General features: G+C 30.7%; 1 long non-coding RNA gene and 1 pseudogene across 1 annotated transcript; both read left to right on the top strand.

The window, feature by feature from the left end:
- The first annotated feature begins 1,722 nt into the window (after window positions 1–1,722).
- LOC146888831 (uncharacterized) lies at window positions 1,723–2,511 on the top strand. Its single transcript, XR_014995699.1, has 4 exons — window positions 1,723–1,939; window positions 2,016–2,135; window positions 2,220–2,279; window positions 2,367–2,511. It is a non-coding gene; the product is annotated as an uncharacterized LOC146888831 (long non-coding RNA).
- A 2,944-nt stretch (window positions 2,512–5,455) lies between these two features.
- On the top strand, window positions 5,456–10,268 carry LOC114189832 (uncharacterized; annotated as a pseudogene).
- The last annotated feature ends 6,246 nt before the right edge of the window (window positions 10,269–16,514 follow it).

Below are 16,514 nucleotides of genomic sequence, written 5' to 3'. Positions count from 1 at the left end.
TGTTGTTCTTTGGAATTTAGTATATGAAGATTATGATTTTAATGGGTTGTTATTATTTCTTTTAGATATTATTGGAGTGGTTGATAATGTGAGGTGTAATCCTCAGTCGAAGAATATTGTCTTTCATATAAGGGATATGAGGTTAGTAATTATTTACTATGTTTTTTAATATTGTTGTATTCTCATTTATGACTTGATATTTTTAAACTATTGTCGCGTGTTTTACAGTTCTGCAGTCATTGGTTGTACGTTGTGGGATTCATATTACTTCAAGTTTATGAGTAATTGGAGGGGTGAACCAGATTCCTATCTTCTTGTCGTTATGTTGACACAGGCTAAGATTAAGCTGTGTTCAGGTTTGTCCATTTTATTTCTGTGTTTTGTGGTTTTTTTTCTGTTGATCTTGCTGTTAATTTAGGATGGTGGCCAGTCTCAATATCGAATTCCTAGAATGGTTCAAAGCTCTTTATGGGTGAAGAATGTGCTGAGTTAGTTCGATTCAGGGAGCAATGGATAGAGTATGTGTTGTATATTTTAGATACTAACATTATGTTTAACATATATTGTATGATAATGATTTAAATATTCTACTTATAGACGTTTTGGCAATGAAGTTAGTCCGAGTCAAGAGTGTAGCCAATTGAGTTCACTGTCCCAGTATAGTGAACATGAGAAATTTATGTATAAAGTTGTTGTGCATACGATATATGAAATTACATGTATGAAAGAGGTAATCAATAAGTTATTCTGGGTTTTTGTAACATTTTTGTTGAATTTATTATTTATTTATTGTGATAAGTTTGTTTTGTTTTGTAATAGGAACAATATTGTGTTACCCTTGCAAATATTGTAAAGTTTAATTTAGGTAATGATGGATGGTGTTATCCAGTATGCAATAGCTGCAGGAAGAAGACTGATGAAGTAGGTCATTTTAAGTGTGTTCTTTGTGGGTTTGATAATGAAAAGCATGGAATTAGGTTTGTATTTATATTTTAGATATTTTTCATGTTTACATCAGTAATATGTTATTAAATAAGTAAATCTTTTTGTTGCAGATATAAATTAGAATTATAGGTTACAGATGGAGACAGTTACACAAATTTTGTAATGTGGGATCAAGACTGTACTAACTTGATTGGTGTATCAGCTCTTGAATTGATGAATAAGATGATTGAGGTGGTATTAGTATGTTTGTCAATTGCTTCCACTAAATGGATGTGTAACATTGCATTTTTTTTTATTTTAGGATGGTGAAGATGATCCCAAATGTTTTCCAGAGGATTTAGATGCTTTGCTAGGATGTACTCTTGCTTTTAAGGTTAGAGTTCAACCAAGTAATAGATCTTCCTCTGTAATGAAAGCTTCAACCAATCCTGAAACTATTGCTTCCATTAGAAGTAAACTTGATCCTAAGATGGTAGGTTAATATGTTGTACCAAGAGAATTTATGTGTTTGAATTATACTTAATAACATGATTTTTTTTACTGTTATTGATATGTAGATTAAGGACTACAGTGGTGAAGGTACATGCGATTCGAGTATCGAAACAAACTCTAAGGGCGGACCCGAAGGAGAGGAGGTCATTCTCTTGATTATGATTTAGTTGTTTTTCCTTTTTATTGATTTCGTGATGTAATAACTTAGTTTGAAATTATGTATTTAGTACTTTGATTTTGAATGACAGGATAAAGGAACTAAAGAAGCAGGTATATGTGTTTCGAATAAGCAATCTAAAACAGTTGGGTCTATTAAAAGTGCACCTCATGGGATAAAGGTATATGTAATATCAAATTTTTTTTTACTTTCTTAATTGTAGATTTTGACAGTTTACTTTTGCCTGAATGATAGCCCAAAGAGTCAAGCCCCAAGGCTATATGTGGTCCCAATACGCAATCTCAAACAATTGGATTGAATATAAGTGGTCGTCATACAAAAAAGGTATGTCTAATTTGTAAAATTTTGTACTTCTTTCGTAATTATAAATTTATTCAAATTTCTTGAATGAATTTGATAGATTGAAGAGTCAAGTCCCACAGTTGTATGTGTTTCCACAAAGCAATCTAAATCATCTTATGGATCCACAAACAAATCAAAGTCTGGTGGTTCCACTAAAAGTGCATGCCATACAGGAAAGGTATCTAGAGTTTCAACTCATTGTATACTTAATTTTGATAGTACTATTGATTTGAAGTAAGGATTTTATGTTTAAAATTCGCAGAACAAAGAAATCATTGGACAGGCAGGTTTTGATCAAAATACAGAAGCTGATATGTGCATGGTAATATATAATCTATTTTTATGTTAGTTTTAGATGTTTTTGGAATCCACAAAATAAATATAATAAAAAATTGTTTGGAATGTGCAGTTGACTTTGAGTGGATCCGCAGATCATAATCCTTATGTTGACTTCTGTGTTACCCCTACCAAGGAACTGTTGTTCGACTTTGAGGTTGATTGCGACCATTTGGATGATATTCCAAGTGTGGAATTTTCTAGGTCCAAAACTAAAAAGCGGATGAAACAGGATAAGCTCTAAGGTTGACCAGTCATTTTTCTAAATACATATGGATTTTGACGTCGTGGTGGTCAAAGTTGGTGATGGTGTCCTGTATTTTGGAAATCATTATCATATTAATGGTTTTGTCTACATTTGGATGCGGACAGTTGTTTATTTTGACTACACCGTCGTTGTAATATTTTATCCACCAACTATGTTTACCAAACATTATGTTTACCAACTATATTATTATGTAAATGTTATTATTTACTATTGCACATCAAAATTCTAAGTTCCATATACAATTTAACTATTATGTTTGGAAATGTGTTTAAGTTAATTGTTTAAGCCTGTGTGAAGTTGTGGTCCTAAGTTCCCACGCACATTCAATATATTATAGTATTTGTTATGTAGAAGGTCGAACTATGGTTAGAACATTATTGTATGCATGAAGAGGTACAAAATATAAGAATAAGCAAGATAATTACAGATAGAATTAGTAATAAATAAGAATTGTATAGACCTACAAAATATATGTTTATATATATAAATATATAACGATAAGCAACATTTGTTAACAGATATATATCAAAAAGATTGTTATTCCTCTGATGGACCTATGAAATACTATTGTGGTTAATTGTTCGACAAAACAAACTACCAAATACAAAGGCTATACTTTTATCTCCATTACATAGATAAAATTCGATAGTTCCTTATCTACACCAAGTCTGATTATGGTTCCTTTCTTTAATTTGTTCTGCTTGTAGAATTCTTTCCACCCATAACTTAAGTAGCATTCTTTGTTCCTTCTTCTAGATCTTCGAATTGTACAAGGCCAACAATCACTTTCAGCATTGACCAATATGTATCGTGTCCTCTTCTTAACAAGAGCTTTTGCTGCAAATTCGGATTCCAAGTACTGAAAGAAAATCAAATTGGTAGTTATAATTAGAACACATGAAAATATGTTGCACTATAACATCTAAGGTCAAAAATCATATACCAGTGATGATGATTTAGTATCATTCTCAAATAAGCATTTGGCCATTGAATAGTAAAAATCTGCAGGGTCATAGTCTCCGAGATGTGTATCATGATTACTAACGTTGACCACTTGAGGAGCATAATTGATTTCAATTCCCTCAGATGAAAAAAGCCTAAATAAAAACGTATTTGTGTCAACATAACGCATATGTGTGATTTTGTTTTCCTTGACATTGAAATATTCAGCCATCTCTAACACCTCTTTCTGTAGAATCAAGTCCCCATTTGGCGACTTATGTATACCAACATCATGTTTCTTCTGATGTGGATCAATTAGTTGAATGTTGTCATAGTTCAATTCATGTGCCCAAAAAATAACAAAGGCATATTCCAACTTAATGCATGTCTGCATCAGTTTAAAAGTATAATTAATAACTTAAGTTTAAGAAACCAAGATGAACTTATGAATCTTAAAATAATACATGAGGTAGCAATAGTTCGAATTTAAAGCAAGTGAAAAACCTCGAAGAAGACAAAGGTCGTTGGGGATTAGGAACTAGTCTAGGAGCAGGATAGTCTATTTCTTTCATAGCCAAACTGAAAATACGAATCTAAAAGTAACGGTGTCCACAATATAATATCCCTAACCAGTATAGATCATCCAATTTATAAAAATTAAAAATTTCTCGTGCTATACGAAAGCTTCGATTTTGCATGAAACACTCTTCAAATTCAACCATAAGATAGTTTCCTACCAGATCACGAAAGTAGTTTGCCCCCATCTCCATATGTTGTCCCCAGTAGTCAAAGAAAGTTTCATCAAAACGAACGAACTCCTACCCAACAGTTTCGAAATGAAAAGAAGTCATCTTTTTTATTCATGTTTAGAAAGAACCAAAGTATTACATATAGCAAGCAAGGATTTTTTTACAAAAAATCTATGTATTTACGTTGTAGAAGATGACAACTTGATGAAAGTTTGAATCTTTACCAGAAATCTAACAATGATCATCAAGAAAAATGAAATCATAAGTTCAATACTTACCCATGTTGGAAATACCAAGTTGAGTGAACTCTGGAACCAATTCTTGAAGGAATAGCGTCTTGCAGAATTGTTTTCGTTTGCCTCAGAATTCAACATTTCAGAAAATTTGGTTGGTGAAGTTCGAAAGCTTTTTGGACAATGCAGAAGTGAATAGTAACAAACTATATATAACTATGAAACAACTTGAAACTCATCGAATGGAAGGTTCTACGCCAACCATCATTACTTTTTAACTTAATTTTAAAAATAATTTAAAGAAAGAAAACCTTCATTAATGGATGTAGACATTTGGATGAATGAAGTACATGCAGAATGACTTTTTGGGGTTCAACTGCCCCATCCTATACAATCAATCATTTCGATAATAAAGGATTAAATGCAATAAACTAAATAAATAAAATTAATTTGGCGTGCAATTTATATTTTCCCTCAACTAAAAGTTTGCTTAAGATATTTTGTTTCAAAACTTCAGGTATAACAAAGAGTTAAACTTAGAAGAGTTATAGGAAGACCAAATCTAGAAATCAACTAGATTAAGTTTCAGGTACAATGTGTGCTTCTATTATTATTTTTTTATTTCTATATGATTGTTACATGCTTTGTGGCAACAACAAGATAGTAAATTTGGACTGGGAGAAGTTTTTAATTCGTCAATGTAAAACAAATATTGTGTTTGGTTTGAAATATCGATATGCAATACAAATGTGTACAATGATTTTGTATGAACAACAATATTATTTGTCATGATTGTTTCAGTAACAATTTGATCATGGAGTCCAATGCATCTTGCACAAATGTAAGACTAAAAAGAAAGTTGATGCTTAAAGAAAAGAAAATGAAATGTGTATAGAAGAGTCATAGAGATCTACATGATGAAGATCATCGAAGGAAAAGGAATTGTACACCACTGTTTGATATTACAATGATGGATTTCTTTAATCGGCAGATTGAACCAAATAAGGATATCGAAGGAAATTATAATCAACAACCACCTCAAAGGAAAACTAATGCTATGAGCTTTAGATTTCTTAATGAGACTTTTCATCGCCAAAATCTGCTTCAGAAGTTTCAAGTTACAACAGAGTTTTCATCAGAGTTTCGTCAAAGTTCAACAGGTGAGTCATCATCCCATGCTGTAGTACAAGATATTGCACTACATGAAAGTACAACTCCCCGGATTGACAATATCGTTAGAGGTAATACTTTCTAAATTGGTAGTATATTATTTATAGACTGTTGAAATTGTTACTACATGTTTGACATATACGAATAACCTTTTTCAGATTCACCACCTGACCAGAACGAAGACATGGAACATGACTCTATAGCACAAGATTGGCAAATCGAACAGCCCATGAATCCTAAATAAGATTTTATATAATACCTATAATTTTTATTCTTCCTATATTCTACTTCATTTAGTAAGAGTATATTTGAATATACACAGTGTACGCAGACATTGGAGATCCAATATTCATATGCAGGGAATGCAAGGCCTACATGTGGTACGAGGAAAGGATTAAAAAGACCAGGAGATGTGTGAGTCCGACTTTCCATTTGTGTTGCGGTAATGGTAAAGTTCAACTACCAATTCTAAAAGAGCCACCAATTATTTTACAACGTCTGTTATTTGACAATGAATCAAAAGAAAGCAAAAACTATCAAAATCATATTAGGACATACAATATGATGTTTGCCTTTACATCTCCTGGAGCTAAAGTTGACAGAACTTTTAATAATGGAAAAGGACCGCCCAATTTAAGAATCCAAAGTCAATCTTGTCATAGAATAGGGAGCCTTTTACCAGTACCCGGTGGGCTTCCAAAGTTTGCCCAACTATATATTTACGACACCGAAAATGAAGTTCAAAATAGAATGGAATCATTAAGGTACATGAAAAGTTTCTTGTATTCAACTTAAACGAAACTGAACAAGTACTTATATTAGCTCTTACTCTTCGCAAGAATCAAGATAATATTGATTTGGAAATTGTCAGCAAATTAAAAAAGATGCTCGATGAGTTCAATTTTCATGCTAAATCATTTAGAAGGGCAAGGGACAGATATAGAAACCAACCATTTGATGATTTGAAATTGAGACTTATTGCAGACAGGACAAAAGATGGAAGGATATACAATGTTCCCAATGTTTCAGAAGTTGCAGCCCTTATTGTTGGAGATGTTGATACTGCTTCAAGTAGAGACATCATAATGGAAAAGCAATCCAGCAAATTATAAAGAATAAATGAATTGCACACAAGCTACCTAGGGTTTCAATATCCTTTACTATTTCCATATAGGGAAGATGGATATAAACATGATGTCAATCATCGTGATAGACCAGGAATCAAGCAAAAAAGAAATAGACTGACAATTAGGGAGTGGTATTGTTTCAGGTTGCAAACAAGACACTCAGAAGCATTAACTTTGGTTACATCTAGACGACTTTTTCAACAATTCATTGTTGATGGATATACAATGATGGAATCCGAAAGATTGTCGTTCATTAAATATAACTAATCTAAGTTAAGGGTTGATAAATATAATAACATCTGTCAAGCTTCAGGTAGTTCACAAAGCTAAGGATCATAACAAGGAAAGAGGATTGTTCTTCCTTCATCTTTTATTGGTAGCAGAAGATTTATGGACCAATTGTATTTTTATGGAATGGCAATTTGTAGTTATATGGGATTTCCATATCTCTTCATAACTTTCACGTGCAATCCTAAATGGCCAAAAATCACTAGAGCATTGAAAAAGTTAAAGTTATCCTCAACTGATCGTCCTGATATAGTTTCAAGGGTCTTCAAGATTAAATTCGAACAACTTCTCATAGATCTTACCAAAAATCATTTATTGAGCCAAACTATTGCATGTAAGTAATCCCTTCTATGAATAATAATATAATTGTATTATACTAACTGTTTTATGATTATTTTGTAGTCATGTATACTATAGAATTTCAAAAGCGCGACCTACCTCATGCACACTTGCTCATCTTTTTGCATCCGAGCAGTAAATACCCAGCTCCTGATGATATTGACAAAGTGATTTCTGCTGAAATCCCGTGTCCAATAACATGTCCTGAATTACATCTATGTGTTCTAGATCACATGATACACGGTCCTTGTGGTACTATAAACAGATCCTTGCCTTGCATGAAAAATGGAAAATGATCGCGCCTATATCCAAAAACTTTCAGAACACCACCAGTGTATCAGAAGATGGATATCCACATTATCGTAGAAGGAACGATTCATTAATTGTGACAAAGAATGGTGTTTGCCTTGATAACCGTTCTGTGATTCCTTACAACCCTGAACTACTTCTTAAGTACCAAGCACATATAAATGTTGAATGGTGTAATCGCAGTACTTCGATCAAGTACTTATTTAAGTATATCAACAAAGGTTACGACAGAATAACAACTGCCATAATTCCACAACAGAACGAAGCATATTTGAAGAAACAACCAGTAGATGAAATCAAACAATATCTGGACTGCAGATACGTATCTCCATGCGAGGCATGTTGGAGAATATTTTCGTTCCCCATTCATGGACGAAATCCAACAGTAGAAAGGTTATTTTTTCATCTACCGGGAAAACAGGCAGTGTACTTTAAGGATGATGACAAAATGGATGATATTGTGGGAAAAGCAACAATTTCAGAATCAATGTTTACAGGGTGGATGGAATGTAATAAGAAATATGCAGAAGCTAGAAAGCTAACATATGCTGAATTCGTTTCCAAGTTTGTTTATGTAAAGAAAGATAAATGTTGGAAACCAAGGAAAACAGGAAATACTATTGGAAGGCTAATTTGGGTACCTCCAAGTACTGGTGAAGTGTTTTATCTTAGAAGAATGTTAACCCATGTAAAAGGTGCAACATCGTACATAGATATCAGAATAGTTAACAATGTAACATATTCTACATTTAGAGAAGCTTGCTTAGGTCTAGGAATTTTAACAGATGATACAGAATATGTCGAAGCTATAAAAGAAGCAAAAGATTGGGGTTCTGGACATTATCTTAGAAAACTATTCGTTACTATCATGTTGTCAAATAGCGTTAATAATCCAGAAGATCTATGAAACAAAACATGGGAGTGACTTGCAGATGGAATTTTGTATCGCGAGAGAAATATTTCCGAAATTGTAGGTTATATCTATTTTGTTTATTATTAATGAATTGGATTACCAGATAGTCTCTTCCAAAGTAACAAGAAATTCTATAAATTGTTTGTACGCAGATTTAACCATTGGAACAGAAATGCTCCAAAACCTGACTTTGGTCGAGATAGAAAAATTGCTTGAAGATAATAGAAGCAGTTTAAAATTCTTCCCAACCATGTCATACCCAAATGATTTTGTTGTCCAAAATTGTGGAAATAGACTTATATATGCAGAATTGAATTATAACATTGCTAAGCAATGAGAATTGTTCCAATCCAACTTAAGATCAATGACAGGTTCAAAATCTATGTTCTTTGTTATTGTATTACTTTAAACGAAAATGACATTATTTAACAACTTTCATAACAATTCCTTTCAGGTGAACAAAAGCAAATTTTTGAAAAGATTAGTAAGGTCGTTCTAAATAAACAAGGAGGAATATTCTTTCTATATGGATATGGTGGAACTGGAAAAACTTTCATATGGAGAACACTGTCAGCAGCATTTCGTTCTGAAGGAAAAATTGTACTAATTGTTGCTTCAAGGAAAAATTGTACTTATTGTTGCTTCAAGTGGAATAACTTCTCTATTACTACCAGAAGGACGAACAACACATTCTAAATTTAAGATACCAGTACCAACATTAGATAATTCAATTTGCAATATTGAACAAGGATCTGAAGCTTCGGAGTTGTTAAAGAAAGTTGAACTTATTATTTGGGACGAAGCTCCAATGGCACACAAATATTGTTTTGAAGCATTAGATAGAACTTTGAATGACATAATGAGTGGTATGACAAAAGAGAATACTGTTTTTGGTGGAAAAGTGATAGTATTCGGAGGTGACTTTAGGCAAATCCTTCCTGTTATACCTGGAGGTAGCAGGTCTGATATTGTAAATTCCACAATTAATGCATCTTATCTTTGCCTATATGTTGGTATGATTGTATTAATAATAGTCTTATTTATATATCTAACAATTGTATACAGGGGAAGAAAAAGAATATCTTAGTTCTGATTCAGTGGATGAATCCGCTTCAAGTGATGCTTATAGCAATATCACCTCTAAGTTCCTAAATTCACTTAGTATGTTTGGACTTCCTAACCATAAGATCAAACTAAAGATTGAAGTACCTATAATGCTTTTGAGAAACTTGGACCAAGCTACAGGATTATGCAATGAAAGCAGATTGATCGTGACCAGACTTGCAAACCATGTCATAGGTGCTAAATTGATAACAGGTAACAAGGATGGACAAGAAATTTATATTCCTCGAATGTCAATGTCTCCGTCCCAGTTCCCATGGCCATTTAAGCTAATTAGAAAACAATTTCCCATCATGCTCTCATATGCAATGACAATAAACAAATCTCAAGGTCAGTCACTAGGTTTTGTCGGATTGTATTTGCCGACATCCGTATTTAGCCACGGTCAACTCTACGTTGCAGTTTCTAGAGTTCAAAGTAAATATGGATTAAAGATATTAATCCATGACAATGACAACAAAAGATGCAGCAAAACAACAAATGTTGTTTACAAAGAAATCTTCCAAAATGTATAGCTTATCAATCTTTTGTTATGAATTTCAAAATATTTTGTCCAATAGTGTTTAGCAATATGATCTTAGTATTAAACATTGAAGCAGAGACTTACTTTATTTGGAGATACATCCAAGCAGGCCAATGATGCGTGAAACATTTACCCATGGTGGAGGTTGGAAATCACGATATTAATGCCCAACAATGAAATATCAATCTCCACGTTGTTAGATACCAGATTAAGAATTCCTGAATACAATAACTAATTAAATATCACATAAACAAATTTGGCATACATTTAATGTGCTAAATCCAATAACGATCGACAGAGTAGGTAATTATCTTATTCATGAATATTTAAAAACAAATTTACAAATTTTAAATTGTCCCCAAATTCATAGGCAAATCACAGTGATTGAGGAGTAATTCTTACCCAGATCGATCCATATTTTCTTCTCTGGTCCCATTTCTGCTTTGTTCATACAAGCTGAGAAAGCTTAATGACATAAACGAGTATACGAAGTACTGTCAAAACTTTGAACCTTTACCATTGCTTTGTACCATTACTCAACATATGCAACACTGCATTTAAGACAAAACCAACCCATCGACCAACTCATCCTTAATTTAACTAACTACACCACGATAATTCATTTATGCACCTCCATTACATAACAACGTGATATGTATGTCTGTAAAATATTTATATATTAATTCTGACTACATAACATAATATCTTGAACCTAACGGCGTTATGATACCAACAACGAATCAAAGGAATGGATTTGATGTAATTTCAATGTTGTTATTAAATATATCTGAAAATGAGTGTTGAATATAAAGCTATAGTTGCCAGGTTATTCTAATTATTAATAACAAACAGCATAATTGTACATGTTTACAAGAATCAATTACACGGTTCCAACTAACATATTTTAGATCAATTTATGGACGAAGAACTAATAAAAAACCATTACCAATATGTAGAAAGCAGTGGTGAATAATTCTTTGTTAAATTTTCAACATATGTTATAATGATAATCATATGTTTGAAAATTTGTAATACATATAGTAAGATTATACATTTTGTTATAATTATATATTTCTACAATACGTAATGAAAAATTACTTTCAAAATGTACAAACTATTACTATTAAAATTAATTATACAAAACTTGAAATTTTTTTAAACAAGTTGATTATACTTTATCATAAAACAGTTGGACCTCATTGTTGAAAACAAAATAACAATTAATTGTTTATTAAAGACTAATTCATCATCGACAAAGGAAATTCAATAACGGATATAAAAACAAAAATATAACTACGGATAAACATATTAACAATATTGAGCACACAATATTAACACAATAAATAAAATAGTAGAGTAGTTAATAAAATATATAGATGTACGTAAAAACATACTAGAGTATTCTAGGTGTTCAATGTTTCCGAGAAGATATAAACTACTACATAAAAACTTTCTAAGGCTTTACAGTCTAAACCTTAACTACATGGATTATATTTTTCTTCTCATTGTCCATTCCAAATTGAATGATATCACCAGCAACCAACAGATTATCTTTGCAGAATCTTTTCCACCCACATGTGATATAGCATTCATAACAAGTTCTTCCAGTCCATCAAATTCGACAAGGCCAGCGTCTACAGGTTTCATTGGTAATGAAATATCTCTTCCTATCCTTATCCAAAAACTATTTAGCAAAATTCGAGTGTAGATACTAAAACACAATGCAATTAATTTAGACAAACCAGCAAAAGCAAAATACCAAGGTCAAATTAAAGACTATAAAGAATTTGCATACCAGACATGAAGCTTCAACATCATATTGAGTTAGCTTCTTGGTCAGGTTATGACAAATACTCTTAACCTAAAATATCAATCACCTCAATACAGGGTACATATATATGCAGCATCATCTATATCATAAAAATCTAAAATCTGTTTTCCACCGACAAACTTCCTCTCGGCCAAAAGCCTTTCCTCGAATTCAATATTCAAAACATTTCCCCTCGGATCTGAGAAAAAATTTGTGCCTATTACCAACGTATCAGCCCATTCCAAAAAGAACCCTTCGTCAAAATCTAAAAACTCCTGAAAAACAAATTACCCAGATTTTAAGGTTGATTAAAAAACCCAAAAAGAAATGATCTTTATAACAAAAACGACTATAGGGACGAATGCATGATGATTATTAAAGTCGGCAAGAAATTTTACAACGAAAAAGAAATTCAAAGAACGAAACTATAAACACAAACCTGTTTACGATCCATAAACATTATGGAGTTCTGGAAAAAGTTGTTAAAGCTAAAGCGTTTTGCACTTTTGTCCTCCATGCAAGCAGATGAAAATGGAAGTCTGTAGGGCACCCGATTCTTCTAATTCAGGAACGTAAAAATGAAAAACGAAAGGACAGAATGTTTAAACTATATGAAACTGAAAAGCCAAATCTGCAATGCACTGTTTGCAGAGATACGAAAAGACTCTCTGAACTTTTTAGAATATGCGTTGCTGCCAAAAATCCACATATTTTTTCAACAAAGTAATTATTAATATATCTCAGATATTTTCTCTTTCAGCTTTTTATTTTGGAAACACACAACCTTTTTTTAAGTGGCTTTTTCAAAAGAGTATTTTCTTATATTTAGATTCCTCTACAACTGATTGAAAAATAAATCAAAACTATATAGCTGGATAGAATAACAATAATTTTATTTACTTTTAAAATTATATAATATCTAATAATTAAAATAAATGAGTACAACAACAATAACATAAAGACAAAATACACACAACAGCAATAACAAAAGCACAATAAAAGGCTCGTGCGTACGCACGGGTCTCATACTAGTTTGCACTAAAAAAATCAATTGTACACCTCAACAAAGTCTATGAATTTCATTTATTTAAACTTATCTAAGTATTTAAGAAAGAAAAAAAAACTAAAAGACATTAATGAGCATGAATTTAATCCATAATTATATATAAATATGAAAACTTGCATCTATGAGTAGATTAAGAATGAAGAACTTCAACAAGACAAGAAATAACAAGGTAATGACAAAAATGGAGAGAAAAAAAAGAAAAGAAAAGAAAAACTTAAGAAATGGAGAATGTTGCACCCCTCGTAGTAGAAGAGGAAGACGACAATAAAAAAAACAAAAAATCTGAGTAAAAAATCACCACTTAATCCTAAGAATCAAGACAAGACTCAAAGAACTATCTTCACACTAAAAAAGCCAATAATTATTTCCTAAAATTCAATATATCAAAAAAAAAATTGCAAGAGAGGATGCATAACTATTTTCTAGAAGTCATCTTCAATTATAAATATAGATGTAAGAGAAATTATATACAAAGTCTAATCTAAATCTCATGAGTTTCAAATCTATGGAGTGAGATTTGAATTTTAAGAATTCAAATTCCCTTGTGTGCACCCACCAATTTGTTAGGTCATGCTCCTTGCTCCAAGTATTTATACTTTCTTTATCTTCTCTTTGCACCCACGAAGCTTCAAGTGCACCTCTCTTTTTCTTTTCAAAATCTTCCACTAAATTGGGCTTGGATTAGCCCATTAAACATAATGTTCTATTTTTATATTTAAGCAATTTAGATTCAAGTGTCCTCTCAACTTTTTCTTTATTTTAGAAAGCTTTCATAGAGTATTTAATATAGTATAGCAGCGCTCAACTTCTTCAGCAACTTAACTCTTCAATGTAGCGTTCTTCAATTAGGTTGTTATATTTCTTCTCTATTCTATAAATTTATGAAACAATTCTGCAATTTTATTACATTTTCTATGGCTTTCTAAATTGTTAATTTCTATTAAATTTTTTAATCTTTAAGTCTTTATTTGTTTCTATGAATGCTACTTATATAAAAGATATGAGAAAATGGACGTGCGAGTAGGTTGATTGTTCATTTACACTAATTTAGAGGAATGGATATCCTTAAAAGACGGTTAAGGACATTCGCACGTGTGTCAAAAAAAGGAGGAGGTCAAAGACAAAAATGACCTTGGTTTTATTTTCAAATTTCTATAATTTTCTAACTTCTTATATTTTTTTATAACACAATTAATTAATTGAAGGAAGGGGCTTCCATTACATGTTTCATGCATTTCAATCACAACTTTTAATAAATCAAAACATTAAAAGTATTAGTAACAATATTAATAATTAAAATTAATAATAACAAATTTAACAAATTACAATTTTATTTTTAATTAATATTAATATTAATAATAATATTAACACTAATTTAAATAATAATATAAAATAAATTATTTAAGAGAATGATTTGAAATTTATTCCAAATTTTTTTTAATAATTTTATTTTTATATCTTTCCATTTTAAATATTTTTAATTACAATTAAGAAATTCAATTCATTTTAATATACTTTCCAGTACTTAAATTTAAATTTATATCATATTTATATACAAAGGTAAATGGGTAATAATCTATTTTTAATATTAAAATAGTTTTTTAATCTATCATACCTTATCACATCATTTTTAAACTCTCATAAACTCTGCTTTTAAATTTTTTCATTCATTTCTTCAAATTCCTTAATCCAAATAACATCACAATCATATCTCCATCCTCTCAAATCCATCTAGTGACTCTCTTTTACATTCATCCCGAGTCCAAAATTATCTAAATAATTGTTATAAATACTCACATTTTAATATCTTTATATCTAATTGAATTTGTTTATCTAAACTAGATCAATAATTTGGGCCAATTACATTGGTTCTACAACCAATATAAAATTTGTCCAATTTATTACATTAATAATATTTTCATCAAATTCAAAATGAATGTAATAAATCTTAAATAACAAATGTAAAAAGTAATTTTTAGACTAATGTTCAACCGTACACAATTCTAGCCTAAACCAAATCAAACATAGAGACTTAAACAAAAATTATGTAATTCTACCTTTCAATGTTTAACTTAACTTTCACAATATAATAACAAATAAGTTTTACAACACTATTTTCAAATTGATCCTTAGATTATGGGTTGAAAATGTAAAAGTGAAAATACTAATGCAATATATATCATTAATTCTATGGTTAATTAGCTAGGAAGCTAGCTAGCCAGGGACAAACTTTATCATATCGAAAGGGTGTAAAAAATGGCAACTTAAACCACAATTCATGCATAAATGTTTTGTGCAATGAATTTCGTATAAGGCACATTACACCAAAGAATCTAACCCAATTTTGTACCATTTCATGCTATATATCGATTTATTATCCTATTATGGCCGCCATTTTATCGTGATAATAGAATAACATTCCTATTTTATATTGGATCCAAGAACATACTTTGATTCCTCTAATCTTATATTAATAATAAACTATAGGCCAAGATTGAAATAATGTGTATATTATTATTATTTTTATTTTGTATGGTTTCTCACACTAGACCTAGCTGCCAATAGCTGGAACCTTTGTTTATACGGAAGTACCATTCAATGTCTTTTGTGTTGACAAACTTCTAACAAACTTTCAACTCTTTTTGCCTACAAATGTTTGTATGTCCATCTTTTGGTTTTCCCTTTTTTTTAAGTGAAATTTCAATAAAGAGCTTTCCTTCAATTATTTGATCAAACAAAAACTTTGTGCTATGCAAGTAAACAATATGCCCATCTTTTTGCTTTCCCAAAATGCAATTTTAATACAGAAACCCTTTTATCTCAATCATTCATGAATTCATCTATTTTTTGAAAGAAAAATTTAATAAATATAACAACGAAAAAAAAATAAAAGAATTAATTACTGAACCAATGCAGATATAGTGATTGTTATAGGCTCATGATCATCTAATAAAAATCACTATGATATGCGTAGTTTAACATATGTCTTTATAATTATAGTTTGTAGATCACATTATACGTGTTAAGAATAAATTTATGCAGTTTATAGTTAAGTAATTTAGCACATATTTATGCTTTCATTATTCATTACGTAGAAATACGATTGAATTAATGCATAAGTTTGAACTATATTTTGATTTGCAGGTAAAATGTTTAAAACAAAAACAAAAATTATTCTAAACATGTAAAATTACATTAGAAATTCTTGTCAAAAGGTTGAATCTTGTTTATATAAGCATCTGGAGAAGATTTTTATTATATCATTATTGTTTATATAGTATATGTATGGATAAGATAAATTCTCATCTTATAAAATGTAAAATTAAGTTGGTGTAATTCCTCAATTTTGAGAATAAAAATTG

Source organism: Vigna unguiculata, chromosome 1 (assembly GCF_037176805.1).
Source record: "Vigna unguiculata cultivar grain cowpea cultivar isolate G323 ecotype 2 chromosome 1, ASM3717680v1, whole genome shotgun sequence".
In the NCBI taxonomy this organism is placed as follows: Eukaryota; Viridiplantae; Streptophyta; class Magnoliopsida; order Fabales; family Fabaceae; genus Vigna; species Vigna unguiculata.
The sequence above is the reverse complement of the archived record's forward strand: the minus strand, read 5'-3'. Positions and strand labels throughout refer to the sequence as shown.